The sequence below is a fragment of the Haliotis cracherodii genome, unplaced genomic scaffold (genome assembly GCF_022045235.1).
Source record: "Haliotis cracherodii isolate W230 unplaced genomic scaffold, xgHalCrac1.p SCAF_11, whole genome shotgun sequence".
Lineage (NCBI taxonomy): Eukaryota > Metazoa > Mollusca > Gastropoda > Lepetellida > Haliotidae > Haliotis > Haliotis cracherodii.
The window spans coordinates 33,982,039-34,005,487 of NW_027266266.1; the positions used below are offsets into that span (position 1 = coordinate 33,982,039).

A 23,449-nucleotide genomic window follows, 5' to 3' on the forward strand; every position below is an offset into this window, starting at 1 on the left:
GCAACTCCCGCGAACGTATGACCTATATAAAGTCAATATCTTGCTATTGTAATATTAATTCTATCTCCCTTGAAAGTTGCCGTGTTCAATGTGAGCGGATGGTTATAGGGGAATGAGAGGGTTGTGCCCAAGGCCAGAAATGATCTCCAGTACGTGAGGTAACAAGACCGCCCCCTCCTCCTCACAGCCCTCCCGCTCTCCTGTCCGGCCCCTCCCCCCGACGCTCACCCGCCCGCCCGCAGCCACAGTGCACATCTACGCCGCTGCCACCGGCCGCTGTGAGACGTTCTTTCAGAGTCACGTCCAATAGGACATTTACTTGACCAACAGCCACTGACCGCTGGATACCACCATACATTACCTCAGCTCGGGAACACTAGTGATTTTAGCGGCACTTTCTTACAGTCCGCGGTAAGTAATTATTAGGATTTATGAAAAGAAAACCTATTCATATGACTAAACGTTTGATAACTGTTGTAACTCTTAGCAATATTTCAATTTATTTTCTACCATGGTAATTAAATGTGCAGCTTGACATTGATTACTGGAGTAATTCGATAACGTGAGGTTTGTGGAAAAAGAGCAGGAGGTTTGTCTTGCAGCGGTGCATCAGCTCGGTAGAGTGACTTGGAGAGGGATGTCGCGAGGCCAGGTCCTTTCATGGAATGTGTAATTACATCACCATTCTCCAGCACTAGACACGATCTGAGCCAGACAAGTCCGTACCGCACCTCTTAAAAATACCTTACACTAAATGGCAATGTTTCTCTCTTTAAACGTTACCAGAGGAACTGCCAAATAGGACCAGGGGTGTTTGGTGAGAGGAAGCAGCTTGAAGCATGCTACCACATGTATATTGGAGTGTCGGCGGAAGGGTTCCGTGTATCTCGCCTTTACGTTTTGTGACCAGGCATTGAGATCAACACCTGGGATTAGGTTTTATGCAGTAAACAATATAACATTGAGAAGAGATGATTTTATCTTCATGTATTGAAATGTGCGTGAAAATAGTTACATAATTTTAATAGTGTACTTCATAGTTTTTGATGATGTAGATACATCCTTCTCTTGACTGTCGAGCTAGCTGACCAGATATAGTGCGGAAAGAGCCTGCTTGCTGCGGGTAATAAGCAGGGTCCCACAGGACAATCACCTGGCCACCGTCATGGACAGAGCATGCTGTCACTCTCCTTTGTTAAGGGTTGTATAATTCATTGTTACTACTGTGCGGGGTTGATTATTCTGGTTAATTAATTTGCTACAGCTACTTATGCAGCAACTGCAAATGGTATAATAACATTTTGTTCACTACATCACATGAGCTGTAAATGATTTAGTCTTGCGCAGTTTGTATGTAGCCCGGGATCCTGGAGGTGATATTATTACTGTACACATATCGGCATTATCCAGCCAAATAGAGGCTGCGGACAGCCCTGAATGTACATAATATATACATGTACATGGTTAGCAGCATTGTATACACGATTTACATATGATTACAGGACACACCGCCAAGTATTTGTTCTAATCACTGACAACATGAGTTGTTCTGCATTGTTCAGTAATATGTGTTGCATTTCGTTGAATAATGATTCATGGCAGAATATTACTCTTATTAAGGGAATTGGGAAAACTTTCAAAGAAGAATAACCATTCTTCACCTTCTCACAACCGGTAACCATTTACCTGTATTCACTGTAACACTCACGAATTCTTAACTTTTCGTGTGGAAAACCATTTCGTTTAGTGTGCCTAATTTCGTATGGATTTGACTGGTTGTCTACTCTTGGCAACAACATGGGGTACTTCAGAAGAAATGAAGAGCTAATATGTGCATGTAAGCGACACTTCAGAAATATTCTCAGCTTGGAGTCGCCAGTGAAAACAGATATATGATGCCGAGCCTGACGTGCCCGAGCATGCCCATCATTTCAATCCTTCATCCAATTACTCAAAAGCCGATTGAAGATGGTGTGTCTGTGAGGACGGTACCGGTGTCGCCCCTGTGTCGCCCCTATAACACAACTGCAGGTGCAACGGTGACTGCAGGAGTCACGCCCGCAACGGGAATGTTAATTGAGAGCAGCACCCCGGGGGCGCACCACATACACTCAGCCACCTTCTGTAGGTAGATAATTACACATCATAGACACTTGTATCATAACACTTACCTATTACCCAACAACACATCTCGGGCAAATGCTTATTCAACGTTGCTGTTTGAATAAATTCTGAATTTGATTTACACACAGTGACACGATACCATACAGTCTGGACATCGATGCATTAACGTTTTTCCGATTTTCTGTTTACGAAGCCTTAATAGAAATATTTACTGTCATTGTTAGATATACCCCACAATAATGCTCTGTGTATTGGCTGCAAACAAATAGACTCCATAACAGTCTACATAGGATAGATGTAGAACAGGTTAATGCTACAGGGTCAGTGCACCGTTACCTGCAGTCGTCAACAGAGAGAAATAGATAACTGAAACACTACACCAGGGATCGTTGTGTCAACACATATTTATTTCAGTCCGCAGCAAATTACATTTCTGAGTTTTAATCATATCTAAAATCAGTGTTGTTGTTGTTGTTGTTGTTGGCGTATGACAGCTGCGAATGTCTACAAGCAAACCAACCCTCCAACACATGACCAGAGGCATAGCTCTCTGCGCAAACTCTATTTTTTGCTGAACATACATGCGCGGCGATACGTTATCACTTCTGACGACCTGAGGACGCTTTTCACTGTCTACATAATGAATACCCATCGAACATTACGACGTGTATCACAGCCATCTGCACCATCTAAATAAATGTCAGGGTGCCACCCATGCAATACTTTAGCCAGGACCTACCTACTCGCCTTCTCCTTGAGTTTTGAAATATTTATAATACTTCAGTTAAACGTACAACATCATCAAGTACGCCCTTTCTCCAATTCATATGATTCTTCACCCTTGTTTCATCTGTATCCATCTGACACGAGTATGGCTATTGCATGTAGGTCATAGCGCCGTGTTGTGTGTAATGGTCGCACCCGTATCTGCCGGTCGTCATAGTGCCGTGATGTGTGTAATAGTCATACCAGTATCTGCCGGTCGTCATAGCGCCGTGTTGTGTGTAATAGTCGTACCAGTATCTGCCGGTCGTCATAGCACCGTGATGTGTGTAATAGTCGCACCAGTATCTGCCGGTCGTCATAGTGCCGTGATGTGTGTAATAGTCGCACCTGTATCTGCCGGTCGTCATAGCGCCGTGATTTGTGTAATAGTCGCACCCGTATCTACCGGTCGTCATAGTGCCGTGATGTGTGTAATAGTCATACCAGTGTCTGCTGGTCGTCATAGCGCCGTGATGTGTGTAATGGTCGAACCAGTATCTGCTGGTCGTCATAGCGCCGTGATTTGTGTAATAGTCGTACCAGTATCTGCTGGTCGCCATAGCGCCGTGATGTGTGTAATAGTCATACCAGTATCTGCTGGTCGCCATAGGGCCGTAATTTGTATAATAGTCGTACCCGTATCTACCGGTCGTCATAGAGCCGTGATTTGTGTAATAGTCATACCAGTATCTGCTGGTCGCCATAGCGCCGTGATGTGTAATAGTCATACCAGTATCTGTTGGTCGCCATAGCGCCGTGATTTGTGCAATAGTCGCACCAGTATCTGCTGGTCGTCATAGCGCCGTGATTTGTGTAATAGTCGTACCAGTATCTGCTTGTCGCCATAGCGCCGTGATGTGTGTAATAGTCATACCAGTATCTGCTGGTCGCCATAGCGCCGTGATGTGTAATAGTCATACCAGTATCTGCCGGTCGCCATAGCGCCGTGATGTGTGTAATAGTCATACCAGTATCTGCCGGTCGTCATAGCGCCGTGATTTGTGTAATAGTCATACCAGTATCTGCCGGTCGTCATAGCGCCGTGATGTGTGTAATAGTCGTACCAGTATCTGCTGGTCGCCATAGCGCCGTGATTTGTGTAATAGTCGTACCAGTATCTGCCGGTCGTCATAGCGCCGTGATTTGTGTAATAGTTATACCAGTATCTGCCGGTCGTCATAGCGCCGTGATGTGTGTAGTAGTCGTACCAGTATCTGCTGGTCGTCATAGTGCCGTGATGTGTGTAATAGTTATACCAGTATCTGCTGGTCGTCATAGCGCCGTGATTTGTGTAATAGTCGTACCAGTATCTGCTGGTCACCATAGCGCCGTGATGTGTGTAATAGTTATACCAGTATCTGCTGGTCGTCATAGCGCCGTGATTTGTGTAATAGTCGTACCAGTATCTGCTGGTCACCATAGCGCCGTGATGTGTGTAATAGTCGTACCAGTATCTGCTGGTCGTCATAGCGCCGTGATGTGTGTAATAGTCGGATCCGTATCTGCTGGTCGTCACAGCGCCGTGATGTGTGTAATAGTCGCACCAGTATCTGCTGGTCGTCATAGCGCCGTGATTTTACGTAATAGTCGGATCCGTATCTGCTGGTCGTCACAGCGCCGTGATTTGTGTAATAGTCGTACCAGTATCTGCTGGTCGTCATAGCGCCGTGATTTTACGTAATAGTCGCATCCGTATCTGCTGGTCCCCATAGCGCCGTGATGTGTGTAATTGTCATACCAGTATCTGCCGGTCGTCATAGCGCCGTGATGTGTGTAATAGTCGGATCCGTATCTGCTGGTCCCCATAGCGCCGTGATGTGTGTAATAGTCATACCAGTATCTGTCGGTCGTCATAGCGCCGTGATGTGTGTAGTAGTCGTACCAGTATCTGCCGGTCGCCATAGCGCCGTGATGTGTGTAGTAGTCGCATCCGTATCTGCTGACCGTCTTGGCGATATACAGATGCTGTTTATACTGCTATTCTCATTATTTTATTTCTAAAATCACCTATATCTACACAGTTATTATGCTTCAGTGAGCTGCAATTCTTTGTATTTTAAATGTTACATAAAAAATATCAGCTATCCTTTAGGAAGAAAAAAGAATCTCCGCACCTGAAAAAATATAGGAAAAGAACAATGGCTCGCAACCCCTACCCCGCACCCACTCCACCCCGCACCACAATCCACCCCGCACCCACTCCACCACGCACCACAATCCACCCGCACCCACTCCACCCCGCACCACAATCCACCCCGCACCCACTCTACCCTGCACCCACTCCACCCCGCACCACAATCCACCCCGAACCCACTCCACCCCGCACCCACTCTACCCCGCACCACAATCCACCCCGAACCCACTCCACCCCGCACCCACTCTACCCCGCACCACAATCCACCCAGCACCCGCTCCACCCCGCACCACAATCCACCCCGCACCCACTCTACCCCGCACCCACTCCACCCCGCACCACAATCCACCCCGCACCACAATCCACCCCGAACCACAATCCACCCCGCATATGTATGCTGATCGTAAGAGGTGACGTGACCAAATGGATCGGTGGTCAGGCTCGGTGACATGATTGTGTGTCTTAGTTCACAAAATCAATCACTGGATTGTCTGGTCCAGACTCGATCATTTACAGGTCGCCGTCATATAGTGAGAATATTGCTGAGTGCGGCGTTAAACAACAAAATTGTAAACTGTGTAAAATGTAATTCTTCAGCTACAGACTGTTGATTTTCACAGTGTATATGCCAGTACTGAACTAAATTTGGAACAAAGTGCGCAAGGTGAGGTTTAAATGTTTAATGTAGCACGGTCAATCAACAGACAACATAACTCTTCCTTGAAAATACAGTATCTTTATCTCCCTATGCTTCCGTGACATAATTAAATACTAATCTATTTGTAAAATAATTCTAAATACATGGGCTCAATCTGTTGTGTTGAGTACGTTTTTGATCGTTTTGTATTAACGGAGAAGGTTATTAACGCGTAGCTGTCCCAACGCCAGGATGTGTTATGTGCCACAGAATTGCATACGTGTATGTATTGCCGTACACTGTGTTCATGCTGCAGTCAATGTGCAAAATATTTACAAAATAGAATTTCAGTCGTTTTACAAATTGACTGTAAAATCGGTCCATTTATTTGACAGTCCGATTAAAATGATTAAGAAGTTCAAAGGGCTTAATAACAACTCAACAGACTAATTATGCCAGGATTAGAAGCCAAAAACGTATATTATAATATATGGACGTTCGTTTTGTTTTAATTCTATCATTTTTGCTTGGTGATGACATTCAATTTAAAAATGTTTGGAATTCGTTATCATAAAAAAATGGACAGATTGTTCAGTCAAGTTGTAAAATAATTTAAATATTTAGACGTTTGGTATATAGCCTAAGTGAAAATGTCAGTACTGTACCATATATATGGTCATAGGCAACATGCAAGGACACAACATGCTTCTCGCAGTTTTGCAATTTTTTTCGAGAATGCCGATAAAGCACCTGCGCACGTGTCTGAAAGTCATTCATATAATTCTGTGTTTTTCTCATCTTCATGTTTAGTTTCAGAGGGCGCGTGTGGATTGAAGACAGTTACAGAAATAAAACATTTTCTAAAAGTAAATGCTATATGTATCCATTATTGAAGTTTAAAGAAGGGTAGAGCTGAGAGCTTATGTGATGCACAGAACAAAAGCAGTTATTTCTGGTCTCTTACTGACCCTCGAGGATAAATGTAATAAAACATTCACCCCCATTTCACTCTCATTCCCTCCTCAGCTCTACCAGCCTGTACACAGCCCGTTTTCAGCTCTGAATTAAGTCTTGAGGCAATCGAGGATTGAGCGTGACAGAAACTGGGGGACAAATCATATTAACCATGATTCTCTTAATGCCGCATATGAATCTTTTCATGAGATTCCCAGGTACATGAGGACTTTTCGTAACCAGGAATATCCGCGGAGGGCATTAAATGAGGGTCGGGTGTCCACCACGTGCTAGATTGTGTGTCATCAAACCGGACACCGTTGGACCTTGACTGACCTTGGCGTAAAATATACTCACTCATTTACTCGTATGGGGAATTGAATTTTCATCTTAATTGTTATTCATGAACGCATAAGATATTTTTTAAAGAATTGAAACAGGTGACATAATACTTACAGTTGTATGTGAGATGTAGCTTTTGGAAAGATTGAACATCAAATATATTTATTTATGTACTCGAGCGTATTGTTAGCGATTAAACCAGTTAGAAACACTTACAGTTGGCAGATGTGTTGAAGTGTATCCTACCCACAAAATTGATATAGGGTGTAGAGTAGCGTGTTCCTCACAAATTAAGATATAGTACATGCACAAATAAAATCTTACAAACAGATTCTGACAGAATTGTAATCGTGAATTTTAATCTATATACTGTTTAAGACACCACAATCAGATTAACGTTTGCGTACAATTCAGGTTGTGAGCATGCATCTTCAGAACTCGTGAACGTTATTATCGTTCAGCACGTCGTTTTCGCAACCGCCTGTAGGTTCACTCGACTTAACCCGTTTGCTACAAACACCTTTTCAAGCTAAACGTTCTTGTACTGATAATGGTATAACAAATATGTGTGATGATTAATACCAATGATTATGATTCGAAAAAACTAAAGACGGTAATGTTTTCGTTGCTATCTTGCACGAGAAGTTGTTTTGCTTTTTTATATTTTGCTCTATACGTATTTAGAAGTTCTATGTAATGCCATTAAATCAACTTAAACATTATTGACTGGCGACCAGCAAACACATTGCGCAAAAACTGTCGATCCTAGTTGCAAAGCACTGCCTCTTACCATAAATATTATTTATACCTTCGGAACAGAAAAGCTCGAAAATATGCATACATCCTCTATGAACTCTTTCTAGATTTAACGTTGTTCAGATTGTCAGGTACTGCGACATGTGAACAAACGTTGATCTTTTCATGGAACGCAAGCCGATGGTTGCCTCAAATGGGTCAGCCACATGTGCCTGGTTATCAAGGCATAGTAACTTTAACGTCAGGAAGTAGACGTACATTGAGTCTGTGAAATGAAAATAACAAATGTGATGAAATGAAATTACTTTTTAATAGTATAGAAGTAAGGAGTTTGTTTGACCTAAGACATATAGACTTTCTAAACTATTATAGACAAGCTTAAGGGTTTTGTTTTCATCGTTTTGATTCAGGATCTGTATGAAAGACTACCCAGGTCGGTTAAAAGGTTGTGCTATAGGATACATGATGAATGTTACTAAAATTGTGTATAAGGGATATTTCTTACTGCAAAGGTAATCATTGAAACTTAAAATATAGATATTCTTGTCTTCAGTATTAACATTCTAATAAAAGATATTTGTATCAACGATAGCGCCCCCATTCTACCTGTGAGAAAGCGTTAGCCTTACTTTATATAGATGCAAGAAATTGTGTTTCTGAAGTTATCACGCATCACATGTTTGCAACAACCTTATGTGTGTGTGTTTCATCGGTTTCCATTGCTGCTCTTGATAGAGTTATATCATGACTGAAAGGTAATAGGTGTTAATATATAGTCAAGATGGCATAAAGAGAACAATGTGTGGTACATCCAGTATCTACTTAATCAGGGCAACATTTAATTATAAAATTCATCAGTTCTCCTTTCAGGTAATTTTTTTCCTGACTTAAAAGTAAACCTCACAACACAACCGTGCGGAATATTATGTAGAACTCTGGTACAGTACCATTTGACTATATAACACACAATAAGCATTGTGGCTTGTTTGGGTGATAACCCATATATCCGTGGAACAGACTCATGCAGTTCGGGACGTGACAGGTAATATGTTTACAGTTATAACGGACCAGAGTAGACAACATTATAATACTAGGTAGATCACTGTATAAGGTTTAAGGTAAGTGTCGTGTTCAAATGAGAAGGGGGAATCCCGAGTCAATGTGCTCAGGTCACATGACATACAGAGGGTGGAAGAAAATAAGAAATATTAATATAAATAGGTTCAATTGCAAGAAATATCAAAAACCAATATACGTATATGTTCTCTAGCAATATATACCAATCGGTCATTTTCTACAAGGATAAGTTACAAACTATTCAGTTATATGAATGGGAAAGTAATAGGCATTTTCTATACTTTAGCCGTTCCTCACTATTGGCCTTTCCTAATTATTTTGAGTAAAATTATCACCGTTATCATTGCGTTATTTAATGACATGCGCATGACAGCTTCCAGCAGTTGCTACATGTTAGATCGAAATCGCGCATGCACATGATGGCAAATTTAAGGAAGGCATTAAGCAATCCGAATGGGCAGAACGGTAGAATTCAGCACTTCCGCTAAGGGCTAAGAGCACCGCGTCAAACTTCAGCATGTAACTTAACACGCAAGAGCTGTCCAATGAACGTTGAGAAATAGAAATGCCGGCAGACTGTTTCTAACTTGACAATGTCAATCAAGAAAAGGGGATCGTTTAATAACATCGTTCTGTAGCAGTAAATTCCTATAGCAAATAATGACACATTTTGGACGAAATACCTATGGTGAGAATGCATATTTCGTCCAATGCCCAGATATGTCTTCGTTTTTGCAGTGTTAATGTTACACCTGTATAGCTTGCCGTCATATTTACATCCATACCTGCTGGTAGTCATAGCGCCGTTGTGTATGTTGATGTTAGACCCATACCTGCTGGTAGTCATAGCGCCGTTGTGTATGTTGATGTTAGACCCATACCTGCTGGTAGTCATAGCGCCGTTGTGTATATTGATGTTAGACCCATATCTGCTGGTAGTCATAGCGCCATGATGTATGTCACTTTGTTACACCCATACCTGCTGGTCGTCATAGCGCCATGATGTATGTGACTATGTTACCCCCATACCTGCTGGTAGTCATAGCGCCATGATGTATGTTACTATGTTACACCCATACCTGCTGGTAGTCATAGCGCCATGATGTATGTTACTATGTTACACCCATACCTGCTGGTAGTCATAGCGCCATGATGTATGTTACTATGTTACACCCATACGTGCTGGTAGTCATAGCGCCATGATGTATGTTACTATGTTACACCCATACCTGCTGGTAGTCATAGCGCCATGATGTATGTTACTATGTTACACCCATACCTGCTGGTAGTCATAGCGCCATGATGTATGTTACTATGTTACACCCATACCTGCTGGTAGTCATAGCGCCGTGATGTATGTTGATGTTAGACCCATACCTGCTGGTAGTCATAGCGCCATGATGTATGTTACTATGTTACACCCATACCTGCTGGTAGTCATAGCGCCGTGATGTATGTTACTATGTTACACCCATACGTGCTGGTAGTCATAGCGCCATGATGTATGTTACTATGTTACACCCATACCTGCTGGTAGTCATAGCGCCGTGATGTATGTTACTATGTTACACCCATACCTGCTGGTCGTCATAGCGCCATGATGTATGTTACTATGTTAGACCCATACCTGCTGGTAGTCATAGCGCCGTGATGTATGTTACTATGTTACACCCATACCTGCTGGTCGTCATAGCGCCGTGATGTATGTTACTATGTTACACCCATACCTGCTGGTCGTCATAGCGCCGTGATGTATGTTACTATGTTAGACCCATACCTGCTGGTAGTCATAGCGCCGTGATGTATGTTACTATGTTACACCCATACCTGCTGGTCGTCATAGCGCCGTGATGTATGTTACTATGTTACACCCATACCTGCTGGTAGTCATAGCGCCGTGATGTATGTTACTATGTTACACCCATACCTGCTGGTAGTCATAGCGCCATGATGTATGTTACTATGTTACACCCATTCGTGCTGGTAGTCATAGCGCCATGATGTATGTTACTATGTTACACCCATACCTGCTGGTCGTCATAGCGCCGTGATGTATGTTACTATGTTACACCCATAGTGCTGGTAGTCATAGCGCCATGATGTATGTTACTATGTTAGACCCATACTTGCTGGTAGTCATAGCGCCATGATGTATGTTACTATGTTACACCCATACGTGCTGGTAGTCATAGCGCCATGATGTATGTTACTATGTTACACCCATACGTGCTGGTCGTCATAGCGCCGTGATGTATGTTACTATGTTACACCCATACCTGCTGGTCGTCATAGATCCGTGATGTATGTTACTATGTTACACCCATACCTGCTGGTCGTCATAGCAGTTTGTCACTGGTGTAAGGTTACAGCTTCAAGAATTGTAGGTCGGCAATATGAAAGTAAGGGCAACTGTAAAAGTTGACATACATGCCCTATTCATGATCGAAACATGTACAGCCTCGTTGTACAGCATCAACTGAGCTGCATAGGGAACAGCAGCACGCCGCCCAGCGTCATCAGGCAGCCATGTTTGATTCTACTCCGATAGTTACCATATCTGGTTACATTGTATACCTTACGCTCACCAACTTACGCTCATAACTTCAAGATGTTTCACTTCTATGGTAATACGTGTAGCTCCCTGATGTAACAGATCTTCATATACACATTGATACACAAACATGGGTAGGAGAGAAAGCGAGAGATACTTAACTGTCGTTAAAACTGGAAGAAAAATCACGAAAACTGTATCAGTCAAAGACTGCTGCTTTTCCTATTGAAAATCACGAAACAATCAATGACCTGTGTGCTGTCATACCTCGCCGCACTGAAAGCTTAGTTTAATGAAAGAACTCTTCATCTGTGTTAGCCGTGTAATTGATTTTACCATCACCATGGTCATATGACAAATTATAATTGTATCACGACGCCCTGTGCCTTCTTCCACAACATACCAGAATTTGATCTGTTGTAGTGTAATGTAGTTATGGAGTTGAACGATGCCCCTACCCGCCGTCACGCTGTGATATCCGGGTTTGCCAACCGTGCTGTAAACATTCATGCAGTGAGTGATAAGAGGTGTCACCACTGTAGACACATGCCCTGAAGTAGAGGAATAATGTGCAACACTTATATGCAAATACTGTTTAAGTGTGAAATGTTCATCTGTAGGGGTTTGAATTATCAATATCTACCCTTTGTTGATCATGGTTTAAAACACTGGTTACTGTATGATGAGCGTGTTATTGTTAAAGCAGGTCTACCCTGCCCCCATTATAGTGTTGCCCTGACCAGGGGAATCCACTCTAGGTCGCCGTTATTTGCCAGGCTGATTGTTACTTGTGTTTCCCATAAACAATTCATGGATGGTATGGCCTGAAACCCCTATACTAAGGTAAACTATATTCTTCCAGTAGGCCAACGCTGGCCTTGAGCGAAGGCTTCTCTTGCAGATCAGCGGGCAGAGGTTCCAAAATAATCAGATAAAGAGCGACGACCACATCAGTGGACACATTAGACATTCTGTTTAAAGAGCAGCAATGTGTAGCATCGGCTTTTCGAACACTTGTCAAAACGAAAAAAATACAATATATCAAAATATACTGAACCGCAAAAGAAACGTGGATAGATATATGAGAAACCCTATTTGTCCAAACACTGTAAACATACTTTGAGACATATTAAAAAGATGAAACTTGGCAAAACTGATCATCAAGGTTGAAATTAAAGTGTCAAATGCTCTTAAAGTGAAACACAACTCTAGTCTCTGAGAAAATGGCATCACAAGTCAGTATCTCGTGTGTCCGCCATGTACATTGATGACGTCGAATCATGTGCAACGTCGATTCATGGAATGGATGAGACGGTTGATGAATGCCACAGGCACTTGAGCCCACACTCTGAGGAACGCCTGACGCAGTTCAGCTGCAGTTGTCGGCCTTGGTCGGACGTCATTCAGCCGTCTTTGAATCTCGTCCTACAGGTGCTCAATGGGATTTAACCAGGACTGAGGGCAGGCCACTGCATGGTTCTGATGCCACACTGCTGGTGGAAGTCTGTTATTGCTCTCGCAGTGGGTTACAGGCCGGCAAAGCCACATTTCGAAAATAGATAGCCCAAATTGATGTGGCTCTCGCGGCAATGGTTATGGTTGCGTGATTGTATAATGGGGCTCTCGCGGCTATGCTGTCAAAACATGCTTTGTGATTCTAACAGGTTACCGTATATAACAAAGCAAGTCTTGTTTTCTCATTTATTATTCAACAAGGATAACATATTCATCAAAATTTTACATTGATGAATATGAATAGCATATGAATATCATAATGGATTTAATGTCATTACTGCATTACTGCAATACGTGCATCGATTGCCTTGTACTTCTTTCTTCGTGAAGGTTCTCACCGCTGGTGAGAGAGTCTCAGGACTGCAACCTCTTTGAGTGACTGCTCTCGCTGAAATAGCTTCACTACCTCGTAGATGTTCGGGTGGCACTTCTTGGCAAGTTTCTTTATCTTGTTGTGCCACCCTTCCAGGTGATTGTTGGTACGGTGGCCTTGGTTTTCGAAATGGTTCCAAATCTCTGGCATGAAGGCCCCTCCTTGAACCCAACTGGTTGTCACGTAGTCCATGAAGGCAGTCACTTTAGGGCCAGCAGGAGAGTCAGCAATGGCATCAAGCCACACATCATCCACTTTGTCACGAGGTACTAGAGGGAGGGCAGCAGCTCTTCTCACCAGCTTCTTCACCTCCTCATCTTCCTTATAGTCCATCACCAGACCTTCTTTCTGCACCCTCCTCCAGATACATTGGGTGAAGTGAAAGAAACACCCTCTAACTAATGTCCCAGGAAATACATCAGTCACGGCATTGTGAGCTGCACGTTCAAAGTCCAACTGAATTGTAAGTGGGGCAAATTCTAGACCTCCTCTACTAGCAAAATCGCATAGGTACTGAAACATGTTGACATAACACTCTTTTTTTCGATTGGACAACAAACAGTAAACTAATGGAAACATATGGCCAAACACCTCAGCATGTAAACAATAAATCTGATCAAACAACTTGGGACAGGCATAAAATAAAATATACCATCACAAAATACAATGTCTGCAGTACACAAATGTTCAATGTTCTTGTCTGTAGTGAAGATGAGGATGTCGTCACTAACACGGTGTAGGAACTGGTCGCCTCTCTCAGTCTGGGAGTATTAAATTAGGAGTATAATTAAAATGTGGGACACTCATATACAGGTATCGGTAATCGGATTAATTAATTACCCGGTAGAATAGGTGAAATGCACTCAGCTGAAAATGTGGCTCTACCGGCAATAGCCATTTCTGAAATGTGGCTCTCCCGGCTAGACACCTCGCAGTGTGGGCACGGATGCTATTATGCTGAAACTCGTGGTTGCGGCGACGGCCAAATTAGGTATGGCGTGTGGTGTCAAGACTTGATCAATGTACCGAACTGCTGTGACACCATTGCCTCTCCCTGGACCGATGTTCTGGAAGACCACAGGGCCGACCCTCTGTGCAAGACCAATTCCACCCCACCCTATAATGCTCGGACCACCCCACGAGTCTCTCTCAACAACACAAGTATCCGAATAATGTTTCCCATGGCGTCGCAGACTCCCCACTGAAGACGGTCCCGGCGATGACGTGGTGTCAGAATGGGTCGTCGGTGTGGTCTGTGACAGTGGTGGTGTCTGCTCGTGAATCGTCGACGCACGGTGTCTGCACTAATGTGTCGCTGGTGTGTCCCCATGGTCTGTCGAGCAGTTTCCGCAGCAAACTTCCGTTGAAGATATTGTCGCACAATCTGACGATCCTGACGTCGGGTGGTGACCCTTTGTCTTCCACTACGTGGTCGGTCATCTGTAGTGTTGGTGGTCTGGTACCGTTGCTGGAGCCTTTTCATGGTCCTTACGTGGACTTGAAATGCATTGTCCAGCTTGCAATCGTCCAAGGGTTTGGTGTCGCTGATTTCTTGTTAATCTTGGCATGTTGTAGTAATTCAATAACGAATGAATGTATCCGATCTGGGTGGATATTTATAGGGCAAGAAATGGGGGAACGCATGTGCATTTCAATTTGAACGGAACTCACGTGCAGTGGGTTACCATGGCCGTTGCCGTTATGCGTCTGGGCGATCGGTTTTATTGTCATCTGCTTTGTTCTTTATCATCAAATTTCATTTTTCCGGACAAGGTAATGTTAAATTTTAGAAACGTTGACAAAAATTACCCAGATATTTAAATGACAACTTTTCATGCAATGTTACTTAGGGTGACGTTTCTTTTGCGGTTCAGTATATGTTTACAGCAGCATTTAACGTGGTACAGTGTAGTAAATATTGTATTAATCTTTTCTGACCAACAAATTACGAACATGTAAACAGCTTCCTGCCCACAAATACAATAGTCTGGAACAGACCATCCTATCCTGTTGTAAGGACCTGACCTAAGGAGGTGGAAGCATCAACTTGGAACATCAGCTTACTGTAAATCTACGTTAAATGCCATCAGAAGATGGCATGGATTTGGTGTTTATGAATATTATATAGTGTTAATCTGATTTGTGTCATCAGACACTTTGTATAATACCTGGCTCAGTCAGATGGTCTTAATAATATCTGGTAATATATGGTGCTGGACATAGTAACTGAATGAGCCAGGCGGTACACATAGTACCTGAATGAGCCAGGAATTATACATAGCAAATGAATGAGCCAGGGATAATACAAAGCGCCTGAATGAGCCAGGTGGTACACATACTACCCGAATGAGCCAGAAATTATACATAGCAAATGAATGAGCCAGGAATTATACAAAGCGCCTGAATGAGCCAGGAATTATACATAGCAAATGAATGAGCCAGGAATTATACATAGCAAATGAATAAGCCAGGAATTATACAAAGCGCCTGAATGAGCCAGGTGGTACACATACTACCCGAATGAGCCAGAAATTATACATAGTACCTGAATGAGCCAGCAATTATACATAGCACCTGAATGATCCAGGTGGTACACATAGTACCTGAATGAGCCAGGAATCATACATAGTACCTAAATGAGCTAGGTGGTACACATACTACCCGAATCAGCCAGGAATTATACATAGCCGATGAATGAGCCAGGAATCATACATAGCACCTAAATGAGCCAGGTTGTACACATACTACACGAATGAGCCAGGAATTATACATAGCAAATGAATGAGCCAAAATTTATACATAGCGCCTGAATGAGCAAGGAACCATATATAGCACCTATATGAGCCAGGTGGTACACAAAGTACCCGAATGAGCCAGGAATCATACATATTACCTGAATGAGCCAGGTTGTACACATACTACACGAATGAGCCAGGAATTATACATAGCAAATGAATGAGCCAAAATTTATACATAGCGCCTGAATGAGCCAGGAATCATATATGAGTCATTTTCAAAAGATGTCACTATTTGAGTTTCCAAAATTACAAAATCCAATGGTTGATATGATATCTTTTTTTGGTTTAAATGGAGTAACAAATATCTGAAGCTGTCAGTAACATCAAATGGAAGTCTTAATGATGCTTTTTTGAAAGAAGAATAACCAGTTACCATGGCAACTGAAACTTGGCTTGTCTTTCCCATAACAATGTTTGTGTGAATTATTTTGGTTTGAAATTCATGAAAATGCAAAAAGCACATACGAAACATATTTATTTCTTCATATTTTTGTATATTCAACTTGAAGTGAGGATGAAGGGCATTTATTTAGTCTCTTAATGACCAATATGTGCTCAGTGTCAATTCTATGAAATACTGTTACCCCTTCAACATAAATATTCTGATTTCTAAATTTTCAAGATTTCTTGGAGGTTTTTTATTTGATAAACAAAGATAAACTGTGATCAACTTATGTCTCATTGCGGAAACTAAAGACATATTAAGATATATATATTTTTTAAATGAGTGCGTTATAGGAAAGACATGCATGTTACAGGATTGACTATATTTGTTACAGAAAAGACATTGCAAATTCATATCATCAATATGAAAAGAGTGGTAAAGATTATCTTAAATGTTTCTCATGTACATAATAATGCTTGCAAAAGTAATACCAGTCATTATCTTTTTCAGTTATATTGATAAATTTATTCCAACTTTTTAAAGGATAAATTCTAAAATATGTTACAGTAAGGACAAAGGTTTGTTACATGACAGAACAAATTAACATACAATGACATTTTAGATCACCAAGCAGTTTCCGCATTTTTACTGTAATAGCAAATGTGTTACTTTGAATAACAATGCACATGTTTGTTATATTTATATTTTTAAATGATTAATATGAAGAATGTTACCTATGACCTACATTATAACTGTTACAGGAAAGACCTAAGACGTTACAGTACTGACAATGTGAAACAAAGTTTTGGTCAGCCTAGTTACTTCACTATCATAAGTAAACAAAGGTTTACCAAACAGGGGTGCCACTAGATATAGTTATTGTTATATTTCCATCTCATTGTGAAATCTCCAGACTGATGTGATAGAAGACAGTTATGGTGAAGACAACATTTTGTTACATGAAAGACATTTAGAGAATAGTTTTCATGTCTTTTTATGGTTTCTATGATCAACAATCAAATCCAAAGTTTTTGAGGTTGAGTATTAATTTTACTAATATTGTGAAACACTGAAAGTATTTGGTAAAAGAATTGTGGTATACTTGAGACAATAAAGACTTGGTCAACTTGAAGAATGAACAATTCAGAAAATGTCAGAAAACACATGACCTACAATTAGAACACAACTTTCAACTGCAAGTAAGAATCTAAACTACAACCTGGAATGCAACACTTGAAACATCAAGCCATCTAAGAAGAAAGTTGAAAGATTATAGCTGTCTTCCCAAGACATTATACCCCTTCATAGTGGCTTTTAACTGTAGACCAAATGTTATTGTCAACCTCAATGATTCTGGAGTCTTCTGTAACTTTGGGATGATTGTCTCCATCACTAGCCTCCTCATCTTCAGCCTTCACCTTCTCTCCATCACTAGCCCCCTCATCTTCAGCCTTCACCTTCTCTCCTTCACTAGCCTCTCATCTTCAGCCTTCACCTTCTCTCCATCACTAGCCCCCTCATCTTCAGCCTTCACCTTCTCTCCTTCACTAGCCTCTCATCTTCAGCCTTCACCTTCTTTCCATCTCTAGCCTCCTCATCTTCAGCCTTCACCTTCTCTCCATCACTAGCCCCCTCATCTTCAGCCTTCACCTTCTCTCCTTCACTAGCCTCTCATCTTCAGCCTTCACCTTCTCTCTATCTCTAGCCTCCTCATCTTCAGCCTTCACCTTCTTTCCATCACTAGCCTCCTCATCTTCAGCCTTCACCTTCTTTCGATCTCTAGCCTCCTCATCTTCAGCCTTCACCTTCTCTCCATCACTAGCCTCCTCATCTTCAGCCTTCACCTTCTCTCCATCACTAGCCCCTCATCTTCAGCCTTCACCTTCTCTCCTTCACTAGCCTCTCATCTTCAGTCTTCACCTTCTTTCCATCTCTAGCCTCCTCATCTTCAGCCTTCACCTTCTTTCCATCTCTAGCCTCCTCATCTTCAGCCTTCACCTTCTTTCCATCTCTAGCCTCCTCATCTTCAGCCTTCACCTTCTCTCTTTCACTAGCCTCTCATCTTCAGCCTTCACCTTCTCTCTATCACTAGCCCCCTCATCTTCAGCCTTCACCTTCTTTCCATCTCTAGCCCCCTCATCTTCAGCCTTCACCTTCTCTCTTTCACTAGCCTCTCATCTTCAGCCTTCACCTTCTCTCCATCACTAGCCTCATCTTCAGCCTTCACCTTCTCTCCATCACTAGCCTCATCTTCAGCCTTCACCTTCTCTCCATCACTAGCCTCTTCATCTTCACTTTCTCTCTATCTCTAACAGCATCTTCAGCCTTCACCTTCTCTCCTTCACTAACCACATTTGGGGTAGATTGTGTGTAGTGGTCTGTTCAAAACATTGGCTAAAGTGTGAATTTGCCAGATTCCCATAAAAGACTTGTGACTCTTCACTTTGAGGGTTTTGAGTCGAAATATGCTTTGGACTATGTTGTCTGTGAGACAAGTTCCTGGAACATATATGTCAGAATACTGAGCATAATGACGTGGCAAGTTATGTCCCTTTACACTGACATCCTTCCTTTATGCCTTGAGACTGGAAATTTCCATCAAAATCTTTGGCTTCATTGGCAACAAGTTCAGAGACTACTTTCACTGTCATTTCTGCTGCTCTGTCAACTGTCCCAAAAGCAAGTACACTGCGACATGATGGTGAGCAGTTACCATTTGATAACATAGTACAAGGATACAGCTCGCTATTTGTCATTGCCATGGTTAATTTAGTTGTACAGTTCCACTTTGGAGTTGCTTTGTATTCCAGTCAAGCAAACATTGCTATTAAGTAAACCTTCATGAAATCAGCATTAGTGAATTTCAAATTATTTTGATGATGTAATGAAATCTATACATTGTCATACTTGAGTGTTTGTCTTTGCCAACAAAGACCTTTTCAGAAAATAAAGAAGCGTAGAGAGTTGAATTTTAGTGCAGTGAAGAAATGTTTTTCTCCAAAACTCGTATTCTAAAACTTGTTTGACCTTTTAAAATAGAAAATACCCATAAGCTATTAGGTACTTCATGATCACTGCCATGATTCTATATAAAATGTAAAGTTTGTCTTATCTATAACCATGGTACCATATTAACTCCGAAATCATAAACACTTATTTTAGCAAGCTTAGGAACAAGTAACTAAAATCTCATTGATCCCTTTAGTACAATATATCATCAAACATAACAGAGAGTAGTTACTTTGATTCTGATTGTCTTATGGAAATGTAGAATGTCATTACTGAAGCAAAACTGTCTTTGCCGTAACACATTTCTTATAACAATTAGGTGTTTCAATAATTTTGCATAAAATGATGAAGTGCAAGTTTATCCTACAAACTGCTTGATTGAAATAATTAATTAGAATATTGAAAAAGAACAGAGTAATTTACTTTGCTTCTTTATAACTTTTCAATTGCAAAATGTCATTACAATAACAAAATATGTCTTTACTGTAACACATTTCTTATAAAAACCATATGTTCTGACAACGTTGCTCAAAATCATAAAATACAGCTTTGTCTTTCAAACTGCTGAATAAAAATATTCAGTTGGAATGTTGTAAAAGAACAGAAAGTAATAGTATTCTTACTTTATAGCTTATTAAGTGAAGAAAGTCATTACCATAACAAAATCTGTCTTAGCTGTAACAGAATTTAGTGTTACAGGAAAGACTGTTACAGGAAAGACAAATCATTAGATAAAAAATTATATTGACTAATTAATGGTCCCTTCATGAAGCTGAATGTTCACACAATTTTCTGTTCATGAATCGGCACATAAACTTGGATCTTGAAATAACTATTTTGCATCTGTTCCATTGAATTATAGCGTTATGGGAAAGACATGAAATGAAAATACTCATCATTTCCTTACCTTTTTGGTTAACTTTTAGTGCTTATTTGTCTCCTGGTGCACATAGCACATCACACTCCTATTGTATAGGAAATGGTACTAGGAATGACAGAAAGTACTGATATCCTTGCATTGGGGATCATTGATTATTCCAAAGTTTTATTAAGTGTTACAGGAAAGACACAACATCTAAGGACGGTGTTATATATGATTATTATTCAGGAATTATATCAGTTAGATTGAAATCATACACTGAAATTCCTAAATGAATCTCGTTTTTATAAGATAACCACAGTAATATTATATATATGCCAATATTTATAAAATGACAGTTTCTCAAATTTGAAGCTAAATGCATTGGGACAGCCAAAAATGCACTTTTTACCCATTTAAAACGCATCAAAAACACATAATATGACACAATGATTGAAAATAACCATTTTACTAGATGCATTACTTTGCAGGTGATAATCGATACAAATTGCAATGTCAATATATTTTTTTTTTAAATTTTAATGGGTTCGGACAGAAATAGTGACATCTTTTGAAAATGACTCATATAGCACCTATATGAGCCAGGTGGTACACATAGTAGCTGAATGAGCCAGGAATTATACATAGCGCCTGAATGAGCAAGGAATCACACATAGTACCTGAATGAGCCAGGTGGTAAACATACTACCCGAATGAGCCAGGAATTATACACAGTACCTGAATGAGCCAGCCAGTATACATAGTACCCGAATGAGCCAGGAATCATACATAGTACCTGAAAGAGCCAGGTGGTACACATACTACCTGAATGAGCCAGTAATTATACATAGTACCTGAATGATGCAGCCAGTATGCATAGTACCCGAATAAACCAGTCAGTATACATACCGCCTGAATGAGCCAGGAATAATAAATAGTACCTGAATGAGCCAGGAATTATACATAGTATATGAATGAGCGAGGTAGTATACATAGTACCTGAATGAGCCAGGAATTAAACATAACACCTGAATAAGGCACAGCCAGTATACATAGCACCTGAATGAGCCAGGAATTAAACATAACACCTGAATGAGGCAGCCAGTATACATAGTTCCTGAATGAGCCAGGAATTATACATAGTACCCGAATGAGGCAGCCAGTATACATAGGTACTGAATGAGGCAGCCAGTATACATAGCACCTGAATGAGCCTGGAATTATACATAGTACCTGAATGAGGCAGCCAGTATACATAGTTCCTGAATGAGCCAGCCAGTATGCATAGTACCCGAATGAACCAGTCAGTATACATACCACCTGAATGAGCCAGGAATTATCAATATTACCTGAATGAGCCAGGAATTATACATAGTACGTAAACGAGCCAGGAGGTACACATAGTAACTGAATGAGCCAGGAATTATATATAGCACCTGAATGAGCCAGGAATTACACATGGTACCTGAATGAGCCAGGAATTATAACAGTACCTGAATGAGCGGGGTTGTAAACATAGGACCTGAATGAGCCAGGAATTATTCACAGCACCTGAATGTGCCAGGTAATAAACGTAGTACCTGAATGAGCAAGGATTTATGCATAGCACCTGAATGAGCCATCCAGGATACAAAGAACCAGTATACATATTAACCGAATGAGCCTGGAATTTTACATAGTACCCGAATGAGCCAGGAATTATACACAACACCTGAATGAGCCAGGAATTATACATTGCGCCTGAATGTGCCAGCCAGTATACATATTACCTGAATCAGCCAGGAATTATACATAGTACCTGAATGAGCCAGCCAGTATACATAGAACCTAGATGAGCCAGGAATTATACATAGTACTTGAATAAGCCCGCCAGTATACACAGTACCTGAATTAGCCAGGAATTATACATAGTACCTGAATGAGCCAGCTAGTATACATAGTACGTGAATCAGCAACCAGGAATAACACAAAGCACCTGAAGGAGCCAGCCAGTGTGCATAGTACCTCAATGAACAAGGAATTGTGCTTAGTATTGAAGGAGCCAGCCAGTATACATAGTATCCGAATGAGCCAGGTGGTATACATACTACCCGAATGAGCCAGGAATTATACATAGTACCTAAATGAGGCAGCCAGTATACATAGTTCCTGAATGAGCCAGGAATCATACATAGTACCTGAAAGAGCCAGGTGGTACACATACTACCTGAAACAGCCAGTAATTATACCTAGTACCTGAATGAGGCAGCCAGTATACATAGTTCCTGAATGAGCAAGCCAGTATACATAGTAACTGATTGAGGCAGCCAGTATACATAGTTCCTGAATGAGCCAGCCAGTATGCATAGTACCCGAATGAACCAGTCAGTATACATACCACCTGAATAACACCTGAATGAGGCAGCCAGTATACATACTACCTGAATGAGCCAGGAATTATACATAGTTCCAGAATGAGCCAGGAATTATACATAGTACCTGAATGAGGCAGCCAGTATACATAGTTCCTGAATGAGCCAGCCAGTATACATAGAACCTAGATGAGCCAGGAATTATACATAGTACCTGAATGAGGCAGCCAGTATACATAGTTCCTGAATGAGCCAGCCAGTATACATAGCACCTGAATGAGCCAGCCAGTATGCATAGTTCCTGAATGAGGCAGCCAGTATACATAGCACCTGAATGAGCCAGCCAGTATACATAGTTCCTGAATGAGGCAGCCAGTATACATAGTACCTGAATGAGCCAGCCAGTATGCATAGTACCCGAATGAGCCAGGAATTATACATAGTACCTGAATGAGCCAGCCAGTATACATAGTTCCTGAATGAGGCAGCCAGTATACATAGCACCTGAATGAGCCAGCCAGTATACATAGTTCCTGAATGAGGCAGCCAGTATACATAGTACCTGAATGAGCCAGCCAGTATACATAGCACCTGAATGAGCCAGGAATTATACATAGTACCTGAATGAGGCAGCCAGTATACATAGTTCCTGAATGAGCCAGCCAGTATGCATAGTACCCGAATGAACCAGTCAGTATACATACCACCTGAATGAGCCAGGAATTATCAATATTACCTGAATGAGCCAGGAATTATACATAGTACGTAAACGAGCCAGGAGGTACACAGAGTAACTAAATGAGCCAGGAATTATATATA

General features: G+C 41.3%; 1 protein-coding gene across 1 annotated transcript in view; it reads left to right on the forward strand.

Annotated features, from left to right (window-relative positions):
• Nucleotides 1-257: 257 nt before the first annotated feature.
• LOC139456420 (uncharacterized) overlaps nucleotides 258-23,449 on the forward strand; it is a 90,269-nt gene continuing 67,077 nt past the window's right edge. The window contains exon 1 of the mRNA XM_071238120.1: nucleotides 258-411. The gene's annotated coding sequence lies outside the window, so the exon portion shown is untranslated. The remainder of the gene's footprint in view (nucleotides 412-23,449) is intronic.